Source organism: Haliaeetus albicilla, chromosome 1 (genome assembly GCF_947461875.1).
Source record: "Haliaeetus albicilla chromosome 1, bHalAlb1.1, whole genome shotgun sequence".
In the NCBI taxonomy this organism is placed as follows: domain Eukaryota; kingdom Metazoa; phylum Chordata; class Aves; order Accipitriformes; family Accipitridae; genus Haliaeetus; species Haliaeetus albicilla.
In genome coordinates this window covers 47,892,051-47,914,581 of record NC_091483.1, presented here as the reverse complement: position 1 = coordinate 47,914,581, position 22,531 = coordinate 47,892,051, and the positions used below count along the sequence as shown (strand labels likewise).

At 40.8% G+C, this 22,531-nt stretch overlaps 1 protein-coding gene across 22 annotated transcripts in view; it reads right to left on the bottom strand.

Moving 5' to 3' along the window:
- Nucleotides 1–22,531, bottom strand: part of TENM3 (teneurin transmembrane protein 3) — a 485,679-nt gene that overhangs the window by 222,358 nt on the left and 240,790 nt on the right. For 2 of the 22 annotated variants that reach the window (XM_069787646.1, XM_069787692.1), the window contains exon 1: nucleotides 21,577–21,603. The exons of 18 other annotated variants lie outside the window; for them this stretch is intronic. The gene's annotated coding sequence lies outside the window, so the exon portion shown is untranslated. Of the gene's footprint in view, nucleotides 1–21,364; nucleotides 21,491–21,576; nucleotides 21,604–22,531 lie in introns of those variants that run through there. 2 more of the 22 variants (XM_069787636.1, XM_069787701.1) reach the window with 2 other exon arrangements.

Genomic DNA, 22,531 nt, shown 5'->3' with positions numbered 1-22,531 from the left:
GCACTTTTCACTGCCATTTGAGTGAATTTGCCCTTTACAGCAGCAGTAACTGTACGGCAGTACTTGGCATACAACAAAAAAAAATAGGCCCATCAAGGTACTAGCGCTGTACATGGTTCACACAAAAATGTCTTACTGACAACAGGTCAGGCACAGGGAATATTCAAAGCCTTTTGGGGCCTTTCAGACTTGAGGTGGCTATGGACACTGCCTGTGGGATCCCAACCTCTGGCAGAAAAATATAAGGCGATTTTGCTGACGGGGAAAGGCCTTGAAGAAATGTTTATCCAGATGAGGACTTCCACATTCTGTACAATATAGCCTATGTCACTCTCAGCCTATGAAAGCTTCTGATCCAGTTTAAAAAAAAAAAAAAATCTGGGCTGACACAACGTACAGTGATCCCTTCTACAACTGCCATTTTAAGAAGATAGTGCATCCCCCTCAAAATGGAGAGCAATGTCCGTTTCTGCAAAGCGGCTGAGAACCGGCAGTGAAACCACCTACAGCACAGTCAGACACTATCACAGAGAATTTGTAAGATTTTTCCTCTGATTATGTTAGGTTTGGTTACAAAAAAAGCGTAATAAAATTCTCATGTAGAAATTTATACAGGCATCGGTGCTTACGAAATGCTTCCAGTAGGGGATTTGGGAGCATTTCTGAAATACTGACTGACAAAAACTCCCCATACATCAGTGAAGAGGTCTGGTAAGAATTCGTGGATCAGGCAACCTGCACCCCATGAAATGGCAACCAGCACTTTCATGCTGGGTGTTAGCCTGAAATGAAGCCGCAGAAACAAAAGCATGCTTGTTTGATTTAACTTGGTTTCCTAATCTACTCTCAGCAAAGATTAAGTACAAGGCAGTAGCTACTCCGAACCTGCAATTTATCTGGATTATCTACTCTCTTTACAAATATCTCCTGCTTTTCTAAGAATTAACTTTTACACATGGAGTTGCCTTGTTCATCCCACACTGAATTAAAAGCAAGAGTTAATATCAGTCTGTGATCTAGTGAGAAACAGAGCGGATGATTCACTACAAACCAATAGTCAAGTACAAACAAGGTAAACAAAAAGTAAAATGTTAAAAAGAGATTTTAAAAAACCCCAACCTCTTAACTTTTTTCTGTCTTGTAATGTTTCCTCCCCTCAGCTGAATCAAATGAAATTAAAAGTTCAATTTTTGAAAGCATTTTGTATTAAAACTGGGAAATGAAAAGTATTGTGGAAAATATGAAATTTTATCTGCTGATAGTAATCTCGGCTTTATCAATACAGAGGTACCTCTTGGTGCACTAAAGCTGGTGTTTATCTCCCATGTAATTCTGCAAAACAGTTCAGCATATTCTTAACTTTACACTTTATCTGATTCTTAGCAAATGCAATGAAATACAAATATTGCACCAAAGATACACTGTTATCTTCGTGCTTTGCAGAAGAGGGATCCACATCAGACATTTCAATGTTTTGCTCAATAATATTAATATGTTCTCTAAAAACACCTAGTTCGTTTGCTGCCATATCACACACTCTCTCCTTTACTGTCAGTAAAATTAATTAAATAGTTCAAGCTAAACGATATCTGAAGAGATATGCTTCTTAGGGCATCATCTGTTTTGAAACAAACTGAACTTCAGGATGGAGACATTCATGCACTCATTCATCAGTACAGGCTCAGTGCCAGGAGGCAGTGTGCTGTCCCTACCCACTGGTCTACAGGTGCACACAAAGAGCATATTCCTGTAACACTGATAACAGGAGGTCTTTTAGCAGGGATTTGTTGCCTGAAAAGGCTGTACAGCCTCATGTCACGTCTAACAGCTCTCACTCTTACAAAACCAAGGAACAAACCTGACCTCTCAAGATGAGTTTTAAATCAATTAGCAAGAGCCTGCAGTAAAACAACTAAAATGCAGAAGGACCTTACAGAGACACTGTTATCAGATAAGCCTTATTTCAAACAGCCGCCGTAGGTTTGAGCTGATGTTCTCCACTATTCATCTTCTCTTTTAAATATCCATTCGGTTGACAAATAGTAAAGCTACAGTACCATAAATGAACGCATCAGGAGCACACACATTCCTTCTGCCCAGCCTTTCCTCCCTGGCAGGCTACAGGATTAGATGGTATCTCTTCCCTGAATTTTGCCCTCTCTCCATCTCCCTTGCAGACTTGCACAAAAAGAAGTGCTAGTAAAGAGCAGGGATGACTGAACATAAACGGTTTTGTTTATTAAAAAAAAAATTCTTCGTTGGTTCACTGTCCAGTTTTGCCCATCACTGCCTGGTTTTGTCCAAGAGATTTTAAAAACACTGTAGCAGGAAGGTTGAGAGGCCAGTGGCAAAGAGACTTGTACATTGAAAGCAAAGCATATTTTTTTTGCCAGAATAAAGGTTTAGGCCTTTCATTTCTCATTCTTTCAAAATACTTCTTCATTAACTCTCATAGAAATAGGAAACTACCTGTTACTACAAACATGCACAATTATGAGTAGCAAATAATAGAAGTATACAAGCAGTACCTGAAGCCAAGCAATACAATTATTCTTTTCAAGGAACAATAAGCAAATAGCAGTACAGTTATCTGCACAAAAAGCAGCCTCCTTACAACCTGTGAGTAACTAACTGTGGATACTGTATGACACTTACATGGCATCTAGCTATGCCAAAGTGATTGCAGACTGTCATTTTTCCTTAGGGGTGTATGCTACAGAGGAACTGGGCAAACACTCAGCTCTGTGAAAATCAAGAAGCTTAGCTCATCTCACTCGGCTCTAAAGACTAGCTATTAAAGGAGCCATGTTATTTAAAAGTGCTTGCCTGCATGCACCTTGTGCAGCTGTTTAAGAGGCATTTTTAAGGAGTAAATGGTTTCCAAAAGCAGGAGGGGGATGAGATTGAGCAGCAGGGTTTGGGGGAGAGGACTGACTGCAGCCCAGATCATTCTGCAGCATGTTTTCAGGCAGGGCCGTGCTCCTGTGCTGCCACTACACAGTAGCAGCAAGCCACAGAGTGCAAACTCATAGGGCTACTGGGATAGACTCCTTTTATTTTTCTGCAGAGAAAGCTACTACAGCTGCTCAGGTTTATGAGTCTATTGTAGTGATTTTTTCTTCACAGCAATTGCACAAATGTGCACAGTAAGCATACTGAGGCTCAAATAAGAGCAGGACATGTTCACTCTCATATCCCAGTGGGTAACCCGAAAAGTAAATAAATAGCAAATACACTGTAAGTCAGCACTGAAACCTTCACTTTCACTGGTACTGCAACCATCAATGTACATGTTTAACTAACACAACCATGCCCTACAGACATTCCAAGTGCAAGCAAAAAACCTTAAAGAACAAGAGATTGAGGTGGGGCACAAAATCAGGTATCACACTGCAGTAACTCAAGGCATTCTGTCACCACAAATGCCTTCAGCTGAATGCTAAAAAAGATGAAAAATAGGATGCAGGTTTTTAAAAGATCACAGGTATTAGACATCGGCACTGCAAACAAAGGCTGAAGTCACAATTTAAGTCTGAGCTATTCTCGTGGTCTGCCACTGAGAAGGGGACAGCCCGCTCTACCTCCCCCTGCTCCAGTCAGCCATTCCGCTCCTCCCCGCCCCGCCTTTACTACCCATCTATCTGCATCTGGAGCTGATTTGACTTGCTAACCCAACAGAAAACTATGTCTTTTTTTCCCCCTACCTGTTTTCTTCTGAGTTATGTTTTTGGCAGCAGTGAACTGTCAGCTCAAGATTGGCTCAAACCTTCAAGCGTGACTCTACCCCAAGATTTAGGATGGCAATGGGGGGAACAACTTTCCTTTCTTATTCTCTCCTGTCCCTGAGCACTGACTTCTTTGAAAATCTTGTCTATTACACTCATACGGGGAGTTCCTATATAATAGAAAGGATTCGAGCCTTGTACAAATCTTGTTCCACTTGCAAAAACTGAGCCCCTGCAAATTTGGGTTAGTGACTTGCCTGTTCTAGGTAACAGACCCTATGGTCTGCATTTCTTACGCTGCCAGTGTAGGTGGGGCCTTTGCCAAAAAGTTATTGACATAAGCAGGAACCGTAATTCCTACCTAATGTTATCAACTAGCAGGACAGAGTAATAGGGTAATGCTTGATAAATGTAAAGCCTTGGGTAGCCTGCAGGTCTGCAGAGCAGCTAAAAGCAGCAGTGTTAGCTACTCTGAAACTGTAGGTGACAAGCTTGAGAAGCAGTTATGAGTAAATGGCAAGCTACAAACTAGAAAAAAGTCACCTTAAAACAGCATCCCTCAAAGATACTGGAAGCATGAGGTTTTTGTTCAGATCTATGCATCACTGCAGTTATTTCGGAAGCAAGCAAGCAAAGTTCAGTTGGATATCCTTATTTTCTAGCACGCCGCCCACCTTTACTTGCAAACAAACCCCAGTATTCTATGCCAGTCATTCTATGCTCCTGGTCAGGTTTTGAAGCAAAAAGGGAAGTAATAATAAAGTAGTTCTAGAGTTGGGATACTGAAACTCTAATTGCTCAGATATAACCCAATCATTTATGATTAGCTCTTAATAAATACCTTCCTTTTAGGATCCATCTTACCTACTTCACAGATACAGACTTTGTGCAAGAAGCCTGGGTTTGGTTTTTTATTTTTTGAGGAAGGCAAAGCTAGCCAATTACAATCCTAATATGCAGTTCTCATGATTAGCCACAACCTCCACAGTTATCTCTTTAGAGGTGCTCACAAGTAATCCAAAAGCATTTTGAAGCCAAAAAGTATTACTAATTGAAATGTTTCAAGGCTCATAGCTTCCTTTAAGAATGCAAATTTAATCTTAGAATAAGTTAGTTAATAATTATGTGAAATTTGAACAGGATTTGATCCTTCCTCCCACAGCAACTTGAAAGCACAAAGCATAAACATATAGGTTCCAGTGCAAAGTGCCAAGGTCCTGGTTCCTCAAGATAGCAAGTAAGCTACCTTTCATTTCCTAAATCAGTATTCTCCAACCTTGCCGTCCACACCAATACTGACTTTGGATTAGGAAAGGCCAGGACTGAGCAGAAGAGCAGTAACAGTAAAAGGAGATGCACCAAACACCACATCAGCAGCTGCTGTGGATTAAGCAGCTAAGAATTTCTTTCAAGTTAATCCTGCAACCAGTCCTGCTCTTGCTGAAGCCAGTATATACAACTCTCACAGGACAGCCTACGCACAGCTTTTTCTCTGTCTGATGAGACTTACTTCACCCAAGACAGGATCTATATGGAAATCTGTAGTCCCGTAAGTCAGTATGTTTTCTAGCAGGGCACTGAACTGGAAGGCAGTTTGAGGGTTTTTTTTTTTGTTTCCTGGAAATGAATGGAGCCTGTCCCATAATCTCAAGTTTTCACTGAGACCGAACAAAACTAACAAAAATGTGATTATCAACTGGGGAAGAAAGTAGGGATGGAGAGGAAAGCTGGAGGAAGGGAAACATTGCTGTTCATATCTCCCTGAAACTCCAGAGGTGCCCCAAGCCTTTCTCCTGCTCTCCCCTTTAAACGAGCATGTATTGCTTCATAAATAGGTCTAGTTGTCAAGCCACTGGTCTGAAACAGGACCAAGTGGTCCGGTCCAGTCACAGATGAGCCTAAGACAAAAGCACTGCTGGCTCCAGTGAGACAGTAAAGAGGCACCAAAAAGGAGCCCAAGTCTGGGGTGAGAAACAAAACAACACAACTCACCAACCGACCAAGTAACCAAAAAAGCCCACAGGGAAAATGGTAAGGAAGTAAAAAATCAGAGCAGACATAGAGGAGAAGGGATAGGAAAATTAGGAAGACTTCAGAACAAGACATGTGGGGAAAAAAGTACACAGCCTTCAGACCATTTCAAGTGAGCTTCCAGCATGAAGTACACTGGGCCGCATCTCTCCTCTAGTGGGGTTGTCCCCCCACACCAGTAAGAATGGATAACTGAGTTCACAAAATGCAATCAGGGAGTTAAGCACAGCTCAGAAATACACAACCAGCTGCCCCTTAGTGAAGAATCACCCTGTCCAGTACCACACCAGTAAGGAGAGAGTATAAAAGAAAACTACCCCAGATGCCAGAGCTGGGAGAAAGAGGGGGAAGGTGTTTGCTCTTCCTGCTGTATGCTATCTGGCAACTACTTAGTTCAATATGAGGAAAAAACAGCAGTTATTTTATTTGATCTTTTTTATACAGATGGTGTTTTTGTATTAAATTAATGAATGCATAGCACATTAAGATATTAAATGTAAACTGCATGCATCGAAGAGGTTTTAACTTGAAGATGTATTGCTATTTTCCTCTCATTTTAAACATATTTTAAGCATATTTCTGAAATAAATACAGGCCAGCTCACTGTGCTACAAATAATTATACTAATTCCAAAACAGTACCTTGTTCCAGCTACTTGGGTTTTTCCTTTTTTAAAAAAACATGATTTAAAGAAATCAAACAGACAAATCCTGCCAGAAAATGTTTTCATAACAGAGACAAGTAGTGCCTACACCAAGTACATCTAAAACAAGAGCCTGTCATCAATGCCTCTCCCAGCTATGCTAGCCACCCTGAGAAACAGCATGTACTCCGCAAAGTAGTAGCACAGTGTCCATAGATCACTATTAGATAAACTTGTAAATCCAGATACTTCACCCTTATTACAGCACAGCAACATAAACTTCCAACTTTCATCCTCCTCCTCCATGTTCTACAACCCTCCACCCTATCCCAGGCAGGCAGCTGAATCAGAGTTAAATCAGGATTTAGATCAGAAGGGGTTTTTTCCTATTCTGGGTTTGCCTGGCATGGTTTTGGTAGTGGGGGGGCTACAGGGAGGGCTTCTGTGAGAAGCTGCTCAAAGCTTCCCCCATGCCTGACAGAGCCAATGCCAGTCGGCTCCAAGATGGACCCGCCGCTGGCCAAGGCCGAGCCCATCAGTGACAGTGGTAGTGCCTCTGGGATCACATATTTAAGAAGGGGACCCCCCACACACTAACTGCACAAAAAACTTCAGCCAGAGAGAGGAGTGAGAACATGTGAAGGAAACAGCCCTGCAGACACCAAGGTCATTGAAGAAGGAGGGGGAGGAGATGCTCCAGGTGCCAGAGCAGAGATTCCCCTGCAGCCCGTGGTGAAGACCATGGTGAGGCAGGCTGTCCCCCTGCAGCCCATGGGGGTCCACGGTGGAGCAGATATCCACCTGCAGCCCGGGGAGGACCCCACGCCGGAGCAGGCGGGTGCCTGAAGGAGGCTGTGACCCCATGGGAACCCCGCGCTGGAGCAGGCTCCTGGCAGGACCTGTGGTCCCATGGAGAGGAGCCCACACTGGAGCAGTCTGTGCCTGAAGAACTGCAGCCCGTGGGAAGGACCCACGTTGGAGAAGTTCATGAAGAACTGTCACCTGTGGGAGGGACCCCACACTGGAGCAGGGGAAGAGTGTGAGGAGTGATGACCCCTGTAGCAAACTCACTACATTTAAGGAAGATAGCATAATACTTCTTTGGTTTAATTGACAAGGTTTGTGTGTGTGGTCACTGTCAGTATTTTCTTTGTGTAGTGGATTAGGTTTTTTTCTTGGTTTAAAATACCCCCACAAAGTTCCCAGAGAAAATAATAATGTGAAATAGTTGGCAAAATATTTACCACTTGGAGATTGTTATAAAACCGGCAAGAAACAGATGAGCACGCATGTGATGGTAGACTAGTTTTCCTAATAGAAATGGGGAAAAAAGGTAATGACACCTCAAAATAAATACATTTATGCCAGTAAATGTTCTACCATAGATACAATTATATAATCAGCAGCAGAAGCAGAACTCAGTTAAAACTATGGAAGCAAAAATTCTTTCACTGAAATAATAGATGATTCTACCACTGTGAAGAGGCAGTAGGCCTTGCTGATACACCTCTGCTGACAAACATTTTGGGAAAAGTAAGCTCATAATGTGTGCTCCTGTAAGAGCTATGGTCTACCAGAAGTGACAGCAAACAGCTTACGGATTTTTTCCTTATATCCTTAACATGTTTTATGCAATAATTCTAAACTTGCAACCTCTCAAAAGAAGCAATCCACTGTTTCATTCTGGAAATCTATCTGCAATAGCCAGTTAGGATCTTTTACAGTTAAAAAAAGTGCCACAGTTTTAACATATTTTTGGTATTTACAAACTTTAAGTTTGTAATCAAAATGCTGTTACTCCACATACTACCAAATGCATCATTTTACAGTATTGATCTCAATTTACACAGGCAAGTAAACCACAGATTCTTCAACAATTTTAAGATTATTTTATGCTATATTCAGGAATCCAGTGTCTGCAGTTCCTCTCACAGCTCTACAGCATGAAGAAGAATATTGTCTACTCAAAATATTTCAGCTGACTTAGTCTGACTTTCTGACTAGTCAAGTTTTTTACACCTATTCATGCAGGAATTTTGGCATTACAGAAAACGCCTTTTAGAAATTATGAAAGGAGAACATTTTTCTCGTCCTTGGAGACCCACACATTTAAATTCTGTTCATTACTAATGAACAGAATGTTATTATCCATTTTCCACTCATATTATCAAAGATTATTTATTTTATTAGCTACAGATATGAGTTTTAACATGTGAACATGTAAGATGCAAGTTTTAACATCAGTCACAGACAAGCGTGAAAACCACTACTCAGATTATATTTAAATTTTGCTTGGAAATACAGGAGGAATGTGCCTTACCAGGATCAGGCATATCCCATTATATTTGGATTTCTAAGTCTCTTGGGGTTAAACTGTTCAATATTCTCTAAGGGGTGGCAAGGACTACTGCTTTTACTACATTTATTGTCATAAGTATTATACCTATTTGTGATTTGAAACGTAGCCACGCTTGTAACCTGTTGCTATCCAATAAGATTAGCTTGTAGTCTGCTGCCTAATAGTGTTGGTAGTATTTTATTATTCACATGTTACAAAGAAAATAACTCGAAACATCCTTTTCCTTTATGTGAATGAAGTTTAAAATATTCCCATTATCCTGCTTCTTGCAAAACTGCCTTCTAAATCCTTCCTTCAAGAGTGTTTCATGACAGAAAAAAAATAAATGCATCAGTGCTTGCGATCAATTATGAAGTATGAAAGACAGAAGAGGCCTCAGAACAACAGTAACAACTCTCTCAGTAAATGGCTTTTCCCCCTTTCTCAAGGCTTTCATAGAATGAAAAGGATAATCCTCAAATGACAACCATCTGAATGGTACCTGCAATTAACATCAGCATAACCCATAAAATAAATGAACATTTTGTTACCTTAGAATTTTAAGAGACCTGAGAAGGACCAAGCAAGGTATCAGACACATTAAACACAAACAATATGTCTCTTTCAGGGAACTCTACTCCAGCAGACAGCACTTCAAAGTTTACAGATGTTTGTAACAAAGATATAAAAAAAGGCAAAAAGCTGATTGCTAGTTTCAAATACATTACTTCTTTAAAAACTATTTACTCTTGCAGGCATGTGAAGACCTGCTAGTGCTGTAGCTGTAAAAATTGCAGGAAATTTGTCTACAGAAGCAATGCGTCTTAGTCATAATCTCCTTCTGAAAAATGAAAATCTAAACGTGCTTATTTCTGATTTTATTGCATTTTAAATATTAAGTTATTACAGCAGCTCCTGGCATCCCTGTGCTGGAGCTGTCATTTCCACTATGCACTCTGTTTCTCAAGCATTTGTAACTTAGCAGTTCTAATTCACATCTGGCTGAAATTTGGTATACTAGTCAGCTTGCATACAAATTGCCTCTGAAAAGGCGGGGGGGAGCAGGGTAAAAAGCTTCAGATTCCTTCCAGCTTGTTAATTTTAAGAGTCTAAACTATTTTAATAAATGCTAATAATATTTCAATTTATAATATTTTATTTTAATATTTAATGTGTCAGTCTAACAGTCTGGATTAGTGGTTTCCAACCTGAACTGCACCAGAGCTATGCTGGCCCTGTGCCTTCTTAGGTAGCTCTGAGCCGGCGTGGAACTGGGGACACTGGTGTGTCTTTGCATAGACATCCGAGTACAATAGAGATGAATGCTCTCAACTAACTAGCTCACACTATCTTGGAATACTTCTGGGGGGCATTGATCCAAATTTTGCAATAGGAGCGAGAAACTCCACACATTCAGACTTCAGATCGCATCTGTGACCTCCAACAGGTTTCTTTGTTGAGTTCGGGTTGCACAGGGAACTTAAGCTGTCTCTTAATACACAAGCATTATGACAAAGCCTAACTACACATTCCTCAAATAACTCTAACATACCCTCAAAGTTCAAACACGTATATAATATGTTCTAATAACATCCATCACTTTTTGTCTCTGAAAGTGAGTTCATTAAGCTCACCGAAACACTAGGTGTAGCCTGAATGACGTAATGACTCCTATCTTATGAGACTGCATCTAAATTACTTTCAGGTTTTCTGTTAATAGACACACAATAGCTCACAAGAGTGGAGATTTGAAGTATGGCTATCTGAAGTTATTGGAAACTAGCAGTAGTATCTTTCATGGTCTTCTGTTTTGCACGACTCAGGAAATTACAAGAATAAAATATCAGAAAAACAAGTATATGCAGTTAAAACATACATAAATTTTATACATGTTGATTTGAAACCAGTTTGCTTATACCACCCATATGTAATTACACTGATTCTACAAACACTGTATATACCATCAATATTACATTCTAAAATTTTCTATGCATTTTATTATAGATGAAGCTTTGGTTCGTCTTTGACAGGGTTATCATGTTCCCTGCATCAGCTCATCAACTTACACTACATATAGAGGAATGAAGCAAGTTCGCCATGTGGAAGAGCACAGCAACTTCATAAAATCTGCTTTAATAAGTGCATTATGGATACTTGCAAAACTCAGGTATTTCAGAGAAAAGTGTATATTATTATTGCTATTGGTACATTTTCCTAATTGATCTGACCCATAAGCTAACTCTCCTTCCACAAATTCAGTGATACTTTTACCACGGGAGCTTCTTTTGAAAATGCCAGCCTGTCTGGACAGAAGGCACATCAACTGCACAAGCACATACCCATCTGCCTCACAGAAAATAGCCTGTGTCACCTCAAAGCATGACACATCTTAAAGGCTGGCCACAGTGACAGTGACTTGCCTATTACCTGTTTGGCTGTGAAAAGTAAACAAGTATTTTCTCTTTCTGGTCTATTTTAATCCTACTGAGGCAGAGAAGAGCTAACCAGAGTTATCAGTGACAAAGGTAGAAGGTCTGTCTGCAGAATTACGCGCAGCATTTGAATGAAAAGGAGAGCCGTAAACGACTGATTAATAGCTCAGCTGGCAGAGTCCACTATTTTACAAAAATTTTGCTTCCATGCTTGTGTGTTAATAATTTTCTTTAAACAGCAATGGTGGCTTTATAAAAGGAGATGTAGTTCCATCCAAAACAAAAGCTAGCTAGGTCATTCCTCTGCCACAGAGAGATATTGAATCAATTTATTTAGTGTGAGTTGTAATTGACTTAGAACAGAGTTGAGTGCATTTCTTTAGGCTCTTCAGATGGGTAGGCAAAAAGGAGTAGTTATAAATTTTTCAACCAACTTAAAATGCGATGGCAGCAATAGGAATATCATGGTACAGAGGTTTATGACTTTTAGGATGGTGTGTGTTTAAGGGAAAAACTCGTTTCTATGAACTAAAAAAATATATTACATACATCTACACCCAGCAGAAAACACATCAAAACACTCCTTGCTGCTTAATCATCTCACTTAAGAAATGAAGTGTGACAACTAATATGAGCTACAATATCTTTAAGTGTCTCAAAAAATGTGGAACTGTATATGAAAATGAGGCAGAGCTGAACTTTTTTCAGGCTGATTTCATTGATAAAGGAGCAACAAATCTGGCAAGAACTGGTACACGCAAGGTAGTTACACATGCAGCCACTCAACTAGGCTGAGTGCTGAATGGGAACTGACATTTCATATTCTTGTGTGGTTTTCGTTTGGTTTTTTTTTTTAAACAATAAAAAACCCCCTCATTATCCTAAATTAAGAGCTATATGACAAAGAAACCTGGAAAAAAAAGCATAATTTGGATGTCCCTAGAGCTGGAAGTGAAATCTGTGGAATCAAGAGTTAGTAAAGTGGAGATAATGGCTACTTTTTAAGAAAAGAAGGACATCTGTTCCAGGTCTGCCAGGACCACACTGAAAAGGGTTTCAGCCCAACAGCCCTATACACAAATCACCAGGGAGAGGAAAAGAACAAAGAAGCCCAGATCTAACTGGGATGGTGTGTGAAAAATATTCTGAGACAGACATGCCGGGTGAATTTGTTCTTCAGTTTGCACTGTTATGCTGGAAAGTGTTAATGGTTTCTGTCAAACACAAATTTCTTTAGAGCAGACAGGTGTGTCCCCGCAACGGCATTTGTTTTACTCTTTCCCTCTTATCCCTACCATGAGCCTGAGGCCAAATGCTTACATCTGTACTAACTCAACAGGAGCAGTTTAGTGCAAGCTTGAGTGCAAGCACTGGCATACAATCATCAATACCTTGTTATTGATAGTGTTTTTCCTGCCTTAATTTTGGGCTCTGACAACCAGTGCTCTCCCAGATAACACCCACCCAATTCAGGGGAGGGTATGGACCAGGGACTGCTCCCAACAGGTCCCATGTGTTAGGTGCCCAGGCTGTTGGTGAGGGGCATGTGCACACCAGTGATGCTTGTGCCATGACAGTCAGAAAATGGACCTTGGCTTGTTCCCTTTGTTAGTGTAGACAAAGACTATGCATCCGTCTCTCTTCCTCTACAATCTAATTTTACTTTCTACAGTGAAAAAGAAAGGCACCTGGCTGGTCTCTTGTCTCCCTTTTCACTGCCCTCTTCCACCACATCGCAGAATTTGGGAAACCTGAGAAAGGAGGGAACGCCTTGTGGCTATAGCTGCTAGCCAGCAGCACACCACCCTACAGCTGCAAGCAGTTCTCAGCAGGCAGACAGAACTGATACTTTCCAGTGCTTCTGAAACATTACGGCTTTGCCAGGCTTCTGGATTTATCAACATCCACAGCCTTTTACCTACTGAATTTTAGGAGACTTTTTAACAGTTTCTGGCAGCAATCAGGTGTAACATTAAACAGTTGCTGTGTTCTAGCCATGAACACAAGTGGAACACCAGCCAGATGAGTGTAGAGGACTCCTTCCCTTGGCCAAAATGCAAACCTACACACTGGCATGCATATGCTGTTTCAGACTAACACAGCTCAGTCTACAAATTACGTTAATAAAGGTTAAAATTTCTATACAGACTATACCCAGTAAACCTACTTCCATGGAACTATAGTAATTCACAGTCTGCTAAAATAGGACCCACAGTACATTTTCATATTTGTTAGTAAAGACCCCCATGTAGTTTTATCACATATGAGTTTAATACTGACCACATTTGGCACAAGAGCACACAGGGGAACTCCACCCACGTACAAAACTGCATGCAAAAAGACAGGAAAATAATAATAATAATTAAAAATCAAAGGACAGATTCTAGGTCAAGCCCTGCTCTGTGCTGCAGAGAGAAACCAAACACTCAGACCAGTTTGTTACCCGTTATTTTATGGGGTACAGTCGTGCTACAGGAAACAAAGGCAGGCAATATACAAGCGAGATGAAGAATGCTCAGCTCTAGCCGGTTTCACCGAGATCACTGCAAGCAAAACCAATTACCTCAAAGGCAAAAACATAACTTTGTCTGATGTAGGTTTTTATTTTTATTCTTTTTTTCACCTCATGTAACTGGTTCTGCTGCCATGGCTCTGATCAGCAGTAAATTAGGATTAGGTAGAAAGGACTAGGATGAGGGGGTAATGTAAAAGCTGGAGGGCAGGAATGAAAAAGAGAACTGATAAATAATACACACGTCTCTTCTGTGAAAAGCTGGCAGAGCTGCTGAAGAATAACTGGAAATACTATCCAAATTCCACTGATAGAAAAAATCATCTGGGGAGAACGGTTTACATCCAGAGAGGAACCGAATGTCTGAAAAGCCTGTTTGAGATTCCTTGACCTCAAGGGAAAAAGAGAGTGGTAAATACTGGGATCTCACACAAATGAGGAGTAGCGGGGTTTGCAGAATAAGACTATTTGAAATGCTCTGAAGATGCCTATTTAATGTCATGAACCTTACTGTATGTTTTGGAGAAAGGACAGCTGTTAAAAAGAAACTCTCCTGGCTATGAAATACGTGCCCGGCTCCATAAGCCAAAATCATCAACTGAGGAGCAAAAGAAAAGGAACACAGGGAAGGAAAAGAAAAATTCTTTGAGGTACTTCTAGACTATGAAAAAAGACTCAAATATTGACAGTGCTTTTGGCACACTTGTCAAGGAACAGTGAGATCCTCTTCAGTACACGATCCATCAGCTCACTACTTGTCTCTTGGTTGATGGGTGATGTCTTAAGATTCAGTATCATTACAACAGAAAGTACAGGCATATCTGTGTGGTGACCTTCCTGGACACATCTGGTGCAAGTGAGTTCAAGAGAGAGAGAAGGCAGAATTACATTTTCAATATCTGACTACGTATCTGCCTTCAAAAGGCTTGTCTTCTGGATGGGCACATGGAAACACATACAGATAATCCTCCTGCTTTATGGCAGAACACGATTGATAAGTACCAGGAAAGTGCTGAGGAGGAAGCAAGAATAATTAATCAGAAAGAAAATGTAAGAAAACTCTTTATACCACAAAGGTGAAGGGCACCTCCATCACATAGGCAAGTAGATCAATAGGGCAAGTCTGTGAGGAACAAGGGGAACTTCGCATGAGTGAAAAGGGAGATTCTCTCTCCATCTGAATGATGCTTCATGCCGAGTACACATGCTAACTCTACAACTCAGGGCTAAGGACCACACCAAAACATTGCTAGCAGCTGGCGACTAAAATCCTAACAGAATGAAGTAAAAGGTCTCAGAAGAGTACTTTACCCCATGTACCCAGGGGTAAATGCACTTTCTTACTGCTATAAAGGTTGTGAGGAGACACAACTATCAGATGCTTTCCAGCTCCAAAGACAGAAATGATGATGGGAAGAAGAACCCCATGCTCTTCTTGGGAGATTACCTACATGTTGAAGAGTAAGAGATCATCAGTTGCAAAGTAGAAGTTAAATACATCTACCTTCAAAATGGGAACATTTAATCAAAACTTAGGAACAAAAGGTATAAAAGCCACACTTCACACTCCGCCATAAAACAAGTAATATTTGTTCTTTCAAAAAATGGGACTTCTATCAATTGTGCTGAGATATTTTCCATAACCTCCAGGATGTTACCATTACAAAATGTGTTTTGATATGCAGCTGATACTTTTCTGGTCTATAATTTCATTTTATTGCATCTAGATATACCACCTCAGTCCACATGGTCTTTAAAAATCTTGCAGATGGTTCCCCCATCAATGCAGATCTGTCATGTGACTATGCTATATTTTTTTTCCTTCTTTTCATCTTTTCTTATAAATCATTCCCTCTAGCCTCTAATCATTTTTAATGCTCTGCTGTGAGTTTCAGCCAATTAACCTATATCTTAAGGTGCTCAAATTTGGATCCAGTTTTCCTGTTATCGTCTTCCCTTGTTATTTTGTACATTTGTTTTAAAATTCCCTTAATAATTATGCCAATGCCTGTACAGAGAGCACTATAAAAAGTACAGCTAGCACTGAGGTCTTTTCAAAGCTAGAAATTTTAAATGACGCTGTTTGTTCCAAATCAGTGTAGTTTTACACCAAAGAAACCACTTTTGAATGAGAAAAGACAGTTTAAAAGGGGGGAGGGGAAGATAGACAGTTGAGACTACTTTGATTAAATACTTAAATTAACGTGCAATAGCTGAAATTTTACTTTTGTAAGCTTTTAAGGCACCAGTATTGACTGCCATTACAAAACATAAGTGACATAGGAATTGAAGCATTAGTTATACATTTTCTAAACTATTTGTTTCCAGCTTAGCCACAGGCCTTCCATGGTTTGAGCATCTTTATAAAAATGTAAATACACACATGTTAAAACAAATAAGTGTTCCTGCTGCTAAGGCTGGAAATGGGCCTGCCTGTCCTCACAGAAATATCTCTAAATTGAATATTAAGGTGACCTTAATGTTGACTATTATATACCTGCCTTTAAGGATCTCTTAATCATAATCATTGTTTTCTACTCCTGTAAGCTTTTGTTCTACTACATTTTAAACTGTTCTTTAGAGATATTTCTGTATCTCCCAAGCCAAAGGATAAACTCTTAAGTACTAAAATTTGCCATTATTAGAAAAGTTCATTTCAATGTTCAGCCTCTAACTCGTTATCTGTAATTAAGAAAAATCAGATTTCAAAGCAACAAGAGGAGACTGTGATAAAGCTATTTGAAGTACTCTCTGGCAGGGATAAAGCCAGCAGAGAGGTAGCTGTCATAAAATAGCCAAATGGCTTTTTCCACCTCCATCAAGGTCACTTTACTGATGATGTGCTCAATAAGATGATAATGCATTTAACCACTTTCCTTGCATCTGACTTCGACCTTATTGCAAATCCAAATGGCCTTGTTTAACTACCCTGGCCTTTCAACATTTCCCTGAACAAAGATAATTAAGGAGATATACTGCCCCCTACTATCACAGGAATTGAAAGACAAATAAACTTTTAAGAGCACAGCCAGGTGTCTATTGCATTAATGTACAATGTTTAAGCAGGGGGTAAAATGAAATAATGGTTAAATAATTATAAAAGGTTAACAAAGTTAACTTTGTTACATAAGGCAATTCTGTTTTATTTAAAAGAAAGAACATAAAAGGCTTTCCAGGCTACTTTCTACAACTCCCTGAACAACGGTCTAGTCTTTAACGCAGTTTCTCACTAAAGAGGAAAAATGTTCTGCAAAAATTAACAACTCTGAAATTTCTGCAGATTTGGAACTGGCTATATTTCATACATGGGTACAATAATGTTTTACGAAAAAGCAGGTCTACATGATTAAATGAAGAGCTGCTCTAATAAAAGTATTTCCGTTCATTTTTTTCCTTTCTGTATGGTCAGCAACTATATACAGATGCAAATTAAAGTAATTCAAAAATTAGTTTGGCAGTTATGACAGTTTGGAAGCTCAAGGTAATGCTTTCTCATGATTTATACAATGATGAAAAATGACCAAATAATACCATTCTATAACAGCAGTTACTTTCTTCTTTAATTTTTATTCATATATACTCTTGCATCCCAAGGCATTCTCCAGGACACTAATTCTTCTTCATACCAAGAAAAAAAAAACCTCCAAAAAACCATGTCAATAGCACTTGGACTAATAACAACTGAAATAGGATAAAAAGAATAAAAAACCAGGCAAAGCAGTTGGGTGTTCATTTTGTACTTGCATGCAAGAGATGTTATTTTAGATTAATCTTTTTTTCTTCTAAATATTTTTCTTTTAAGCATGTTAGAGATATTGTTGTATAGGTCTGAATCCTCTACAAGAGCCAAAAAGAAGCAGAACAACAAGTTGTATCAGAAAGATAAAAACACATAACTCACTGTTGATGTGATACTAGACATATGAGCTTACTGCTACTGCAAAAATTGTTGTTCCTTTGTCACAGAAAATACAGTATGCAGAAAACCTGTTACACTTATTTAATCAGAGTTCTACCAAACACAGACCTTCAGAAATGACAACAGTTATCTACCTTTGCCGTTTTGTCAGGCCACTATTACTTTGAGTTGTTCACATAGTTTGTCCAAATTTCAAAGCATTCAGGTATTTGGCTAAGTCTTTTGCTGTTACACTTCTTAATCCAGACTCAACTGTTGAATTCTGAATACACCAGAATTTAAACCTGTAAAGATACCTTCTACTACCCAGCAGAAAAATCAGTGCTTCTACCATCACCGATTACCACATGAAATACCTCAAGTTTGCAATGACTCATACACTATTGCTATGCAAAATCCTTTCTGCTGTATATAACAAGTCATAAACAAGCCTTTCACTCTGAGCTAGGTCTCAAAATTGTAACCCTCTGTTTTGTTTCCCATGTAGCTCCCACTAGAATGATATACTGTCTCCAGATATGAGAAGGCTACCACTTTCTTACATTTAAAGGACTTGCTTCATAAACCATCTATTTCATAGCAGTCTACATGAAACAATTATTTCCAGTTCAAGTTTGGATAAATGGTTGCCCTAGCCAGTCCCAAAAGAAGACTATGTACCTTATTGTTACCCCCAGTGAGTTCTGAAGTTTTCCTGTATAATTGCACTTTGGATTCTTTCAATCTTGGGCAAAGAAGGTGAATGATTATTTTCCATTCATTCAGAATATTTCAGCCACCTACTTACTCTGTTCAGAGTTTAACATGGGTGAAGCTTTCTAAAGGAACACAAGTGCCATTTTTTCCATTTATCCCTATCATTTAGAAAGCTTAACTTAAGTTGGAAAATGACAGAAGCATTTTATTAGTACAGTTACTTTATTTGATCCTGATTCCTTATTCCATATAAAAATCTTCCAAGTGTTCAAACCTAAAAGATGTATACATCTTCAAACTGTTAGTGAGTTCGCCAGCTCACAGCATCATCTCTCTATACATCACTGAACATACAGAAGCCCTCTCACTATTCTGAAATGCACTAATCTGTAACTACTTCTTGAGAAAGTCTTTCAAATCCACACAGAGTGAATCCTATAGCCATATTCAGAATGAAAAAAACACCAATAAGATCTTTGTAGACATGCAGAAAAGATACGAAAGCTAACATCTTTTCTCATTTGGAAAACAATACGGTCCAGTATTATTTTCTGCTATCACTGCTCAAATGCCTACACTGTACAAAACATACATATTATGACCTTTCATTTTTCCTTGTTTAGTTCAACAAGTGAATTGGGATGCAAAACAAGTTACAGAAAGAAAAGTTGTAAGGTCTAATCTCATAATTGCTTATCAGATAATTTCAGTAACTTGACAAGTCATTTTAAATCTTCATAGAAGACATAAGAAGTGCAAGAATACAGCTCAAGACAAATTCTTTAAGTTGGGTTGGTATGCAGCATATACTGATGGGTGCTTAGCAGCATTCTTGTTGTGGGCCTTTAAAATGAACACATACCTGACATGACATTTTACTTTTTTTTTTTTTTAATAGCATCAGTTATCAATTTTTTAGAGCGCTACCATATCAGCTGCTTTTTTCAAAAGAAAAAAAAAAAGTATCCCATACTGCATGGAATGTATTACTTCACATGTTCTCAATTCTATTGCAAAAAGGTTAGAAAGTAAAAATGACAAGTAAGCCAAAGCCATCTAAACACTAAATGTTTTTGTAAAGGTTCTGCTGTTGTAGCTTTCTTGCTAAATTGTAACATAGCCTTTTTACAACTCCTTGAAAGAAAAAAAAAAACCCCTATACTGTGACATATATAAGGCCATTCTCCACATAGAGTCGCAGAGCAATTAATCAAAAAATCTTGTAACATCTCGTTTGTAGTTACTGAGCTGCTTGACAGTTTTGAGCCCCAATCTGATGGATGAAAAAAAGAAAAAAAGGTAAGCTAAGTTTTTCTGATCTGGTTTGAACACTTTCCCCTTCCCAGGTTTTACTCAAATACTTCCACCTGAACTTACTGAGGATATATTAAAAGATTTACCTTTCAAAAGAAAAGAGGGAAGAAGTGACCTACATTGGCTATGTGCACACCACCAAGAAGTTCAGGGAAATAAACCTGGCCTATTTAGTACCATTATGCAAATGTACAAATTCTTATCTTAATGATAGCCTGTATTTAACATCAGGCAATCAGATCCTTATGTCTATTAAGCAATTAATACGCTTCCTAATGGAGAGGGGACTCTTGCCATCTTCAGTAACTTTTCCACACATTTTTAGTGAATTTACTCTGCAGATCAGAGAGCTTAGGAGAGAAGGTGCTTCCCTTCCTCTCCCTCCATTGTTCTCTACCTTCAAAGCTGGTAACAAACAGATCGAGAGCAGCTCGGTCTTTGTCTGAGGGTTTGGTAGTTCACATCCGAAGTTTCTCTCCCCATCGCTGAAATATCGGAAGGCAAGGTTTCTGAGAGCTTTCCGCAGTAACGGCCAGAAAATGGGCACAAAGTTAACAAAGGGGAGCTACCACCGCAGAGTGTCAGGTTTGTTTACTGGAGCAGATCAGTATTCCCCCAAATCGTCAAAGTTCAGATTTTTTGTTTAATCAACAGTTAAAAAAAGGCATATAGGCTAAGCAAGTGAACATAAGCTAAGATGGTTTAAAACAAAACAAAACACTCTACAGACAGATGGGCAGTTCAGATTCACGTGAATTAACAGGAAAACTAAAACATAGTGGACACAAAAGCTGCAACGCTATGTTCATGCACTAGAACACAGACATTATAATTTTAAGTAAATTTAATTGCTGACATCCCTTTCTCAGTTTTTTTTTGTTCCCCCCCCACCCCCAATCCTTCCTTAAAGTCTACTCTAGCAATTAACAAACAGAGGTCTCCGGATGGCTTGCTGAAATATTTAAAGCTGGGGAACAAAAGGTTTATTTTAAATATGAAAACCTTGGCTTGTACAACTCCAGACGTGAATCTGCTTTCAATTACTGAAAGTATTTCCACTTCAGTGAAAAAGGATCAAATCTTCAACTACACCATCTTTAGGCAATGAATTTGATTATATTAAGCTTTGAGAATACAGAATCACTTTGTGACACAGCTGTATATTCCATACCTATCATTTATTAGACATACAAAAAAAGGAGCTAGCACTTTAAACGAGCAGCAGACAGAAATGTGGCTGCTCACAGCAGCACTATACTTCCATACCACAGCTTTGCTTTAGGGTTTGTTTTTTTTTTTCTTTTCCAGGTGCCCACGTAAATGTCAAAGATTACACTAAGCTTTAAATGAAGGCTTTTCCAATCCTTTAGAAATGAACCTAGGCTGGTATTTTTTTTCCCATACTTTTATTTGCATAATTTGCACTGTTGTAAAGTTACCTTTTCCTTTCTAGACTTTTGAACTAGCACAATCTCTCCCCCCCCTCCCCCAGCAGAGCAGGTATCGTAGCCCCTAGGAAGCATAATAATTAGAAGTACTTTATACTTTTCCCATTACACAAGCATAACAGAGTTAGGCGAGGGAGCTCAAAGGCTTACACTCCGCAGCGAGATGCAACACCTCAAAGGCAAAGGATGCAAAAACTTCTCATTCCTTACACCTCCCGTTTCGCAAATCTATCCTACCGCATCCCGGCCAGGCACCGGGTCCCGCTCTTTTAGCGGCAAGGCAAGAAACAGGAGAAAAGCGGTTACCTCTCGGCTTAGCAACGCTACAAACGCGGGACTCGCGCTCCCCGGCTCCCCGCCGCCTCCTCGCAGGGGCTGCCCGAGCTGCGGAATGAGCCAGCGCCGCCCCCGGCCCCCGACCCGCGCCGCCGCCGCCGCGGCGGCGGGGGGGGCCGGGCGGGCAGCGCTGCCTCTTCGCGCCCGCCCCCGCCCCGCGCAGCCGCCGCCCCGCCCCGCACCTCGGCGTTGCCTTCCGCTCCGCTCCGCGCCGCGCTCGCTCCGCTCCGCCGCCCGGCCCCGTCTGCGGCGGAGCCCCGCTCGCCCCCGGCCCCGCGCAGCCGGCCGCCGCGATAGGCTGAGGCGGCGGTGTTTACTCCCCGGCGAGGAGCGGGGGCCGGGCCTGGCACCGCGTAACCCTTTCGGGGCCGCGGCGGTGGGTCGGCCGCGGAACGGCCGCGAGCGCTTACGGCTGGAGGTCGGGATCTCCGGGGGAAGGCAGAAGGATCCTCGCCGGGGAGGGCGGAGGGCAGAGGCGCTCCTGCAGCTCTCTTCGGTTGTACGGCCCGGCTACGGCGCGTTACGCGGCGGGCGGGCGGGCGGGGGGACGCGGCCGCTTCGGGGCGGTGCGGCTGGCAGGGATTTACGGCAAGGCAGAGGTTTTCCCCGACAGAAAATGAACTTTGCCTGCAGCGCTCCTTCCCGCACAAACTGCCACCGAAGTCTCTACGGAGCCGAGGTGAAGCCGGCGTTTTCAGCAGGCGGCGGATTCGGGCGCTGGGACACGCGCGCCTCGCGTCCGTCCCCCGGCACCGGCGCCGCGTTTGCCCTCTTCGAACCGGGGCCCGGACCGCAGCGCAGGTGTGGGCGCACAGGTGGTAGAGCGGCCCGCTCACCACGCACCGCCCGGGCTTTAATTGGAAGAGGAACACCTCCCCCTTCATCTACCGCCGTAGGAGAGGCGGCTTCTTCACGTCTGTCTGGGCGTGAATGCACTAAGCTCGGCTTACTTCAAAACGCCCCACTGGACTATTCATAATCGAGTCCGCTCCCAGTGAAGCCTCTGGAGTTGTAGCCTGATCTGACCGGATGCAGAATCAGGTGCATTGTGTTAGGCATCACAGCTGTCACATAAAGCTATCAAATAATAGATAGAAAATACAGCATTCATATTACTCGCCGTTAATTTCTGAAATA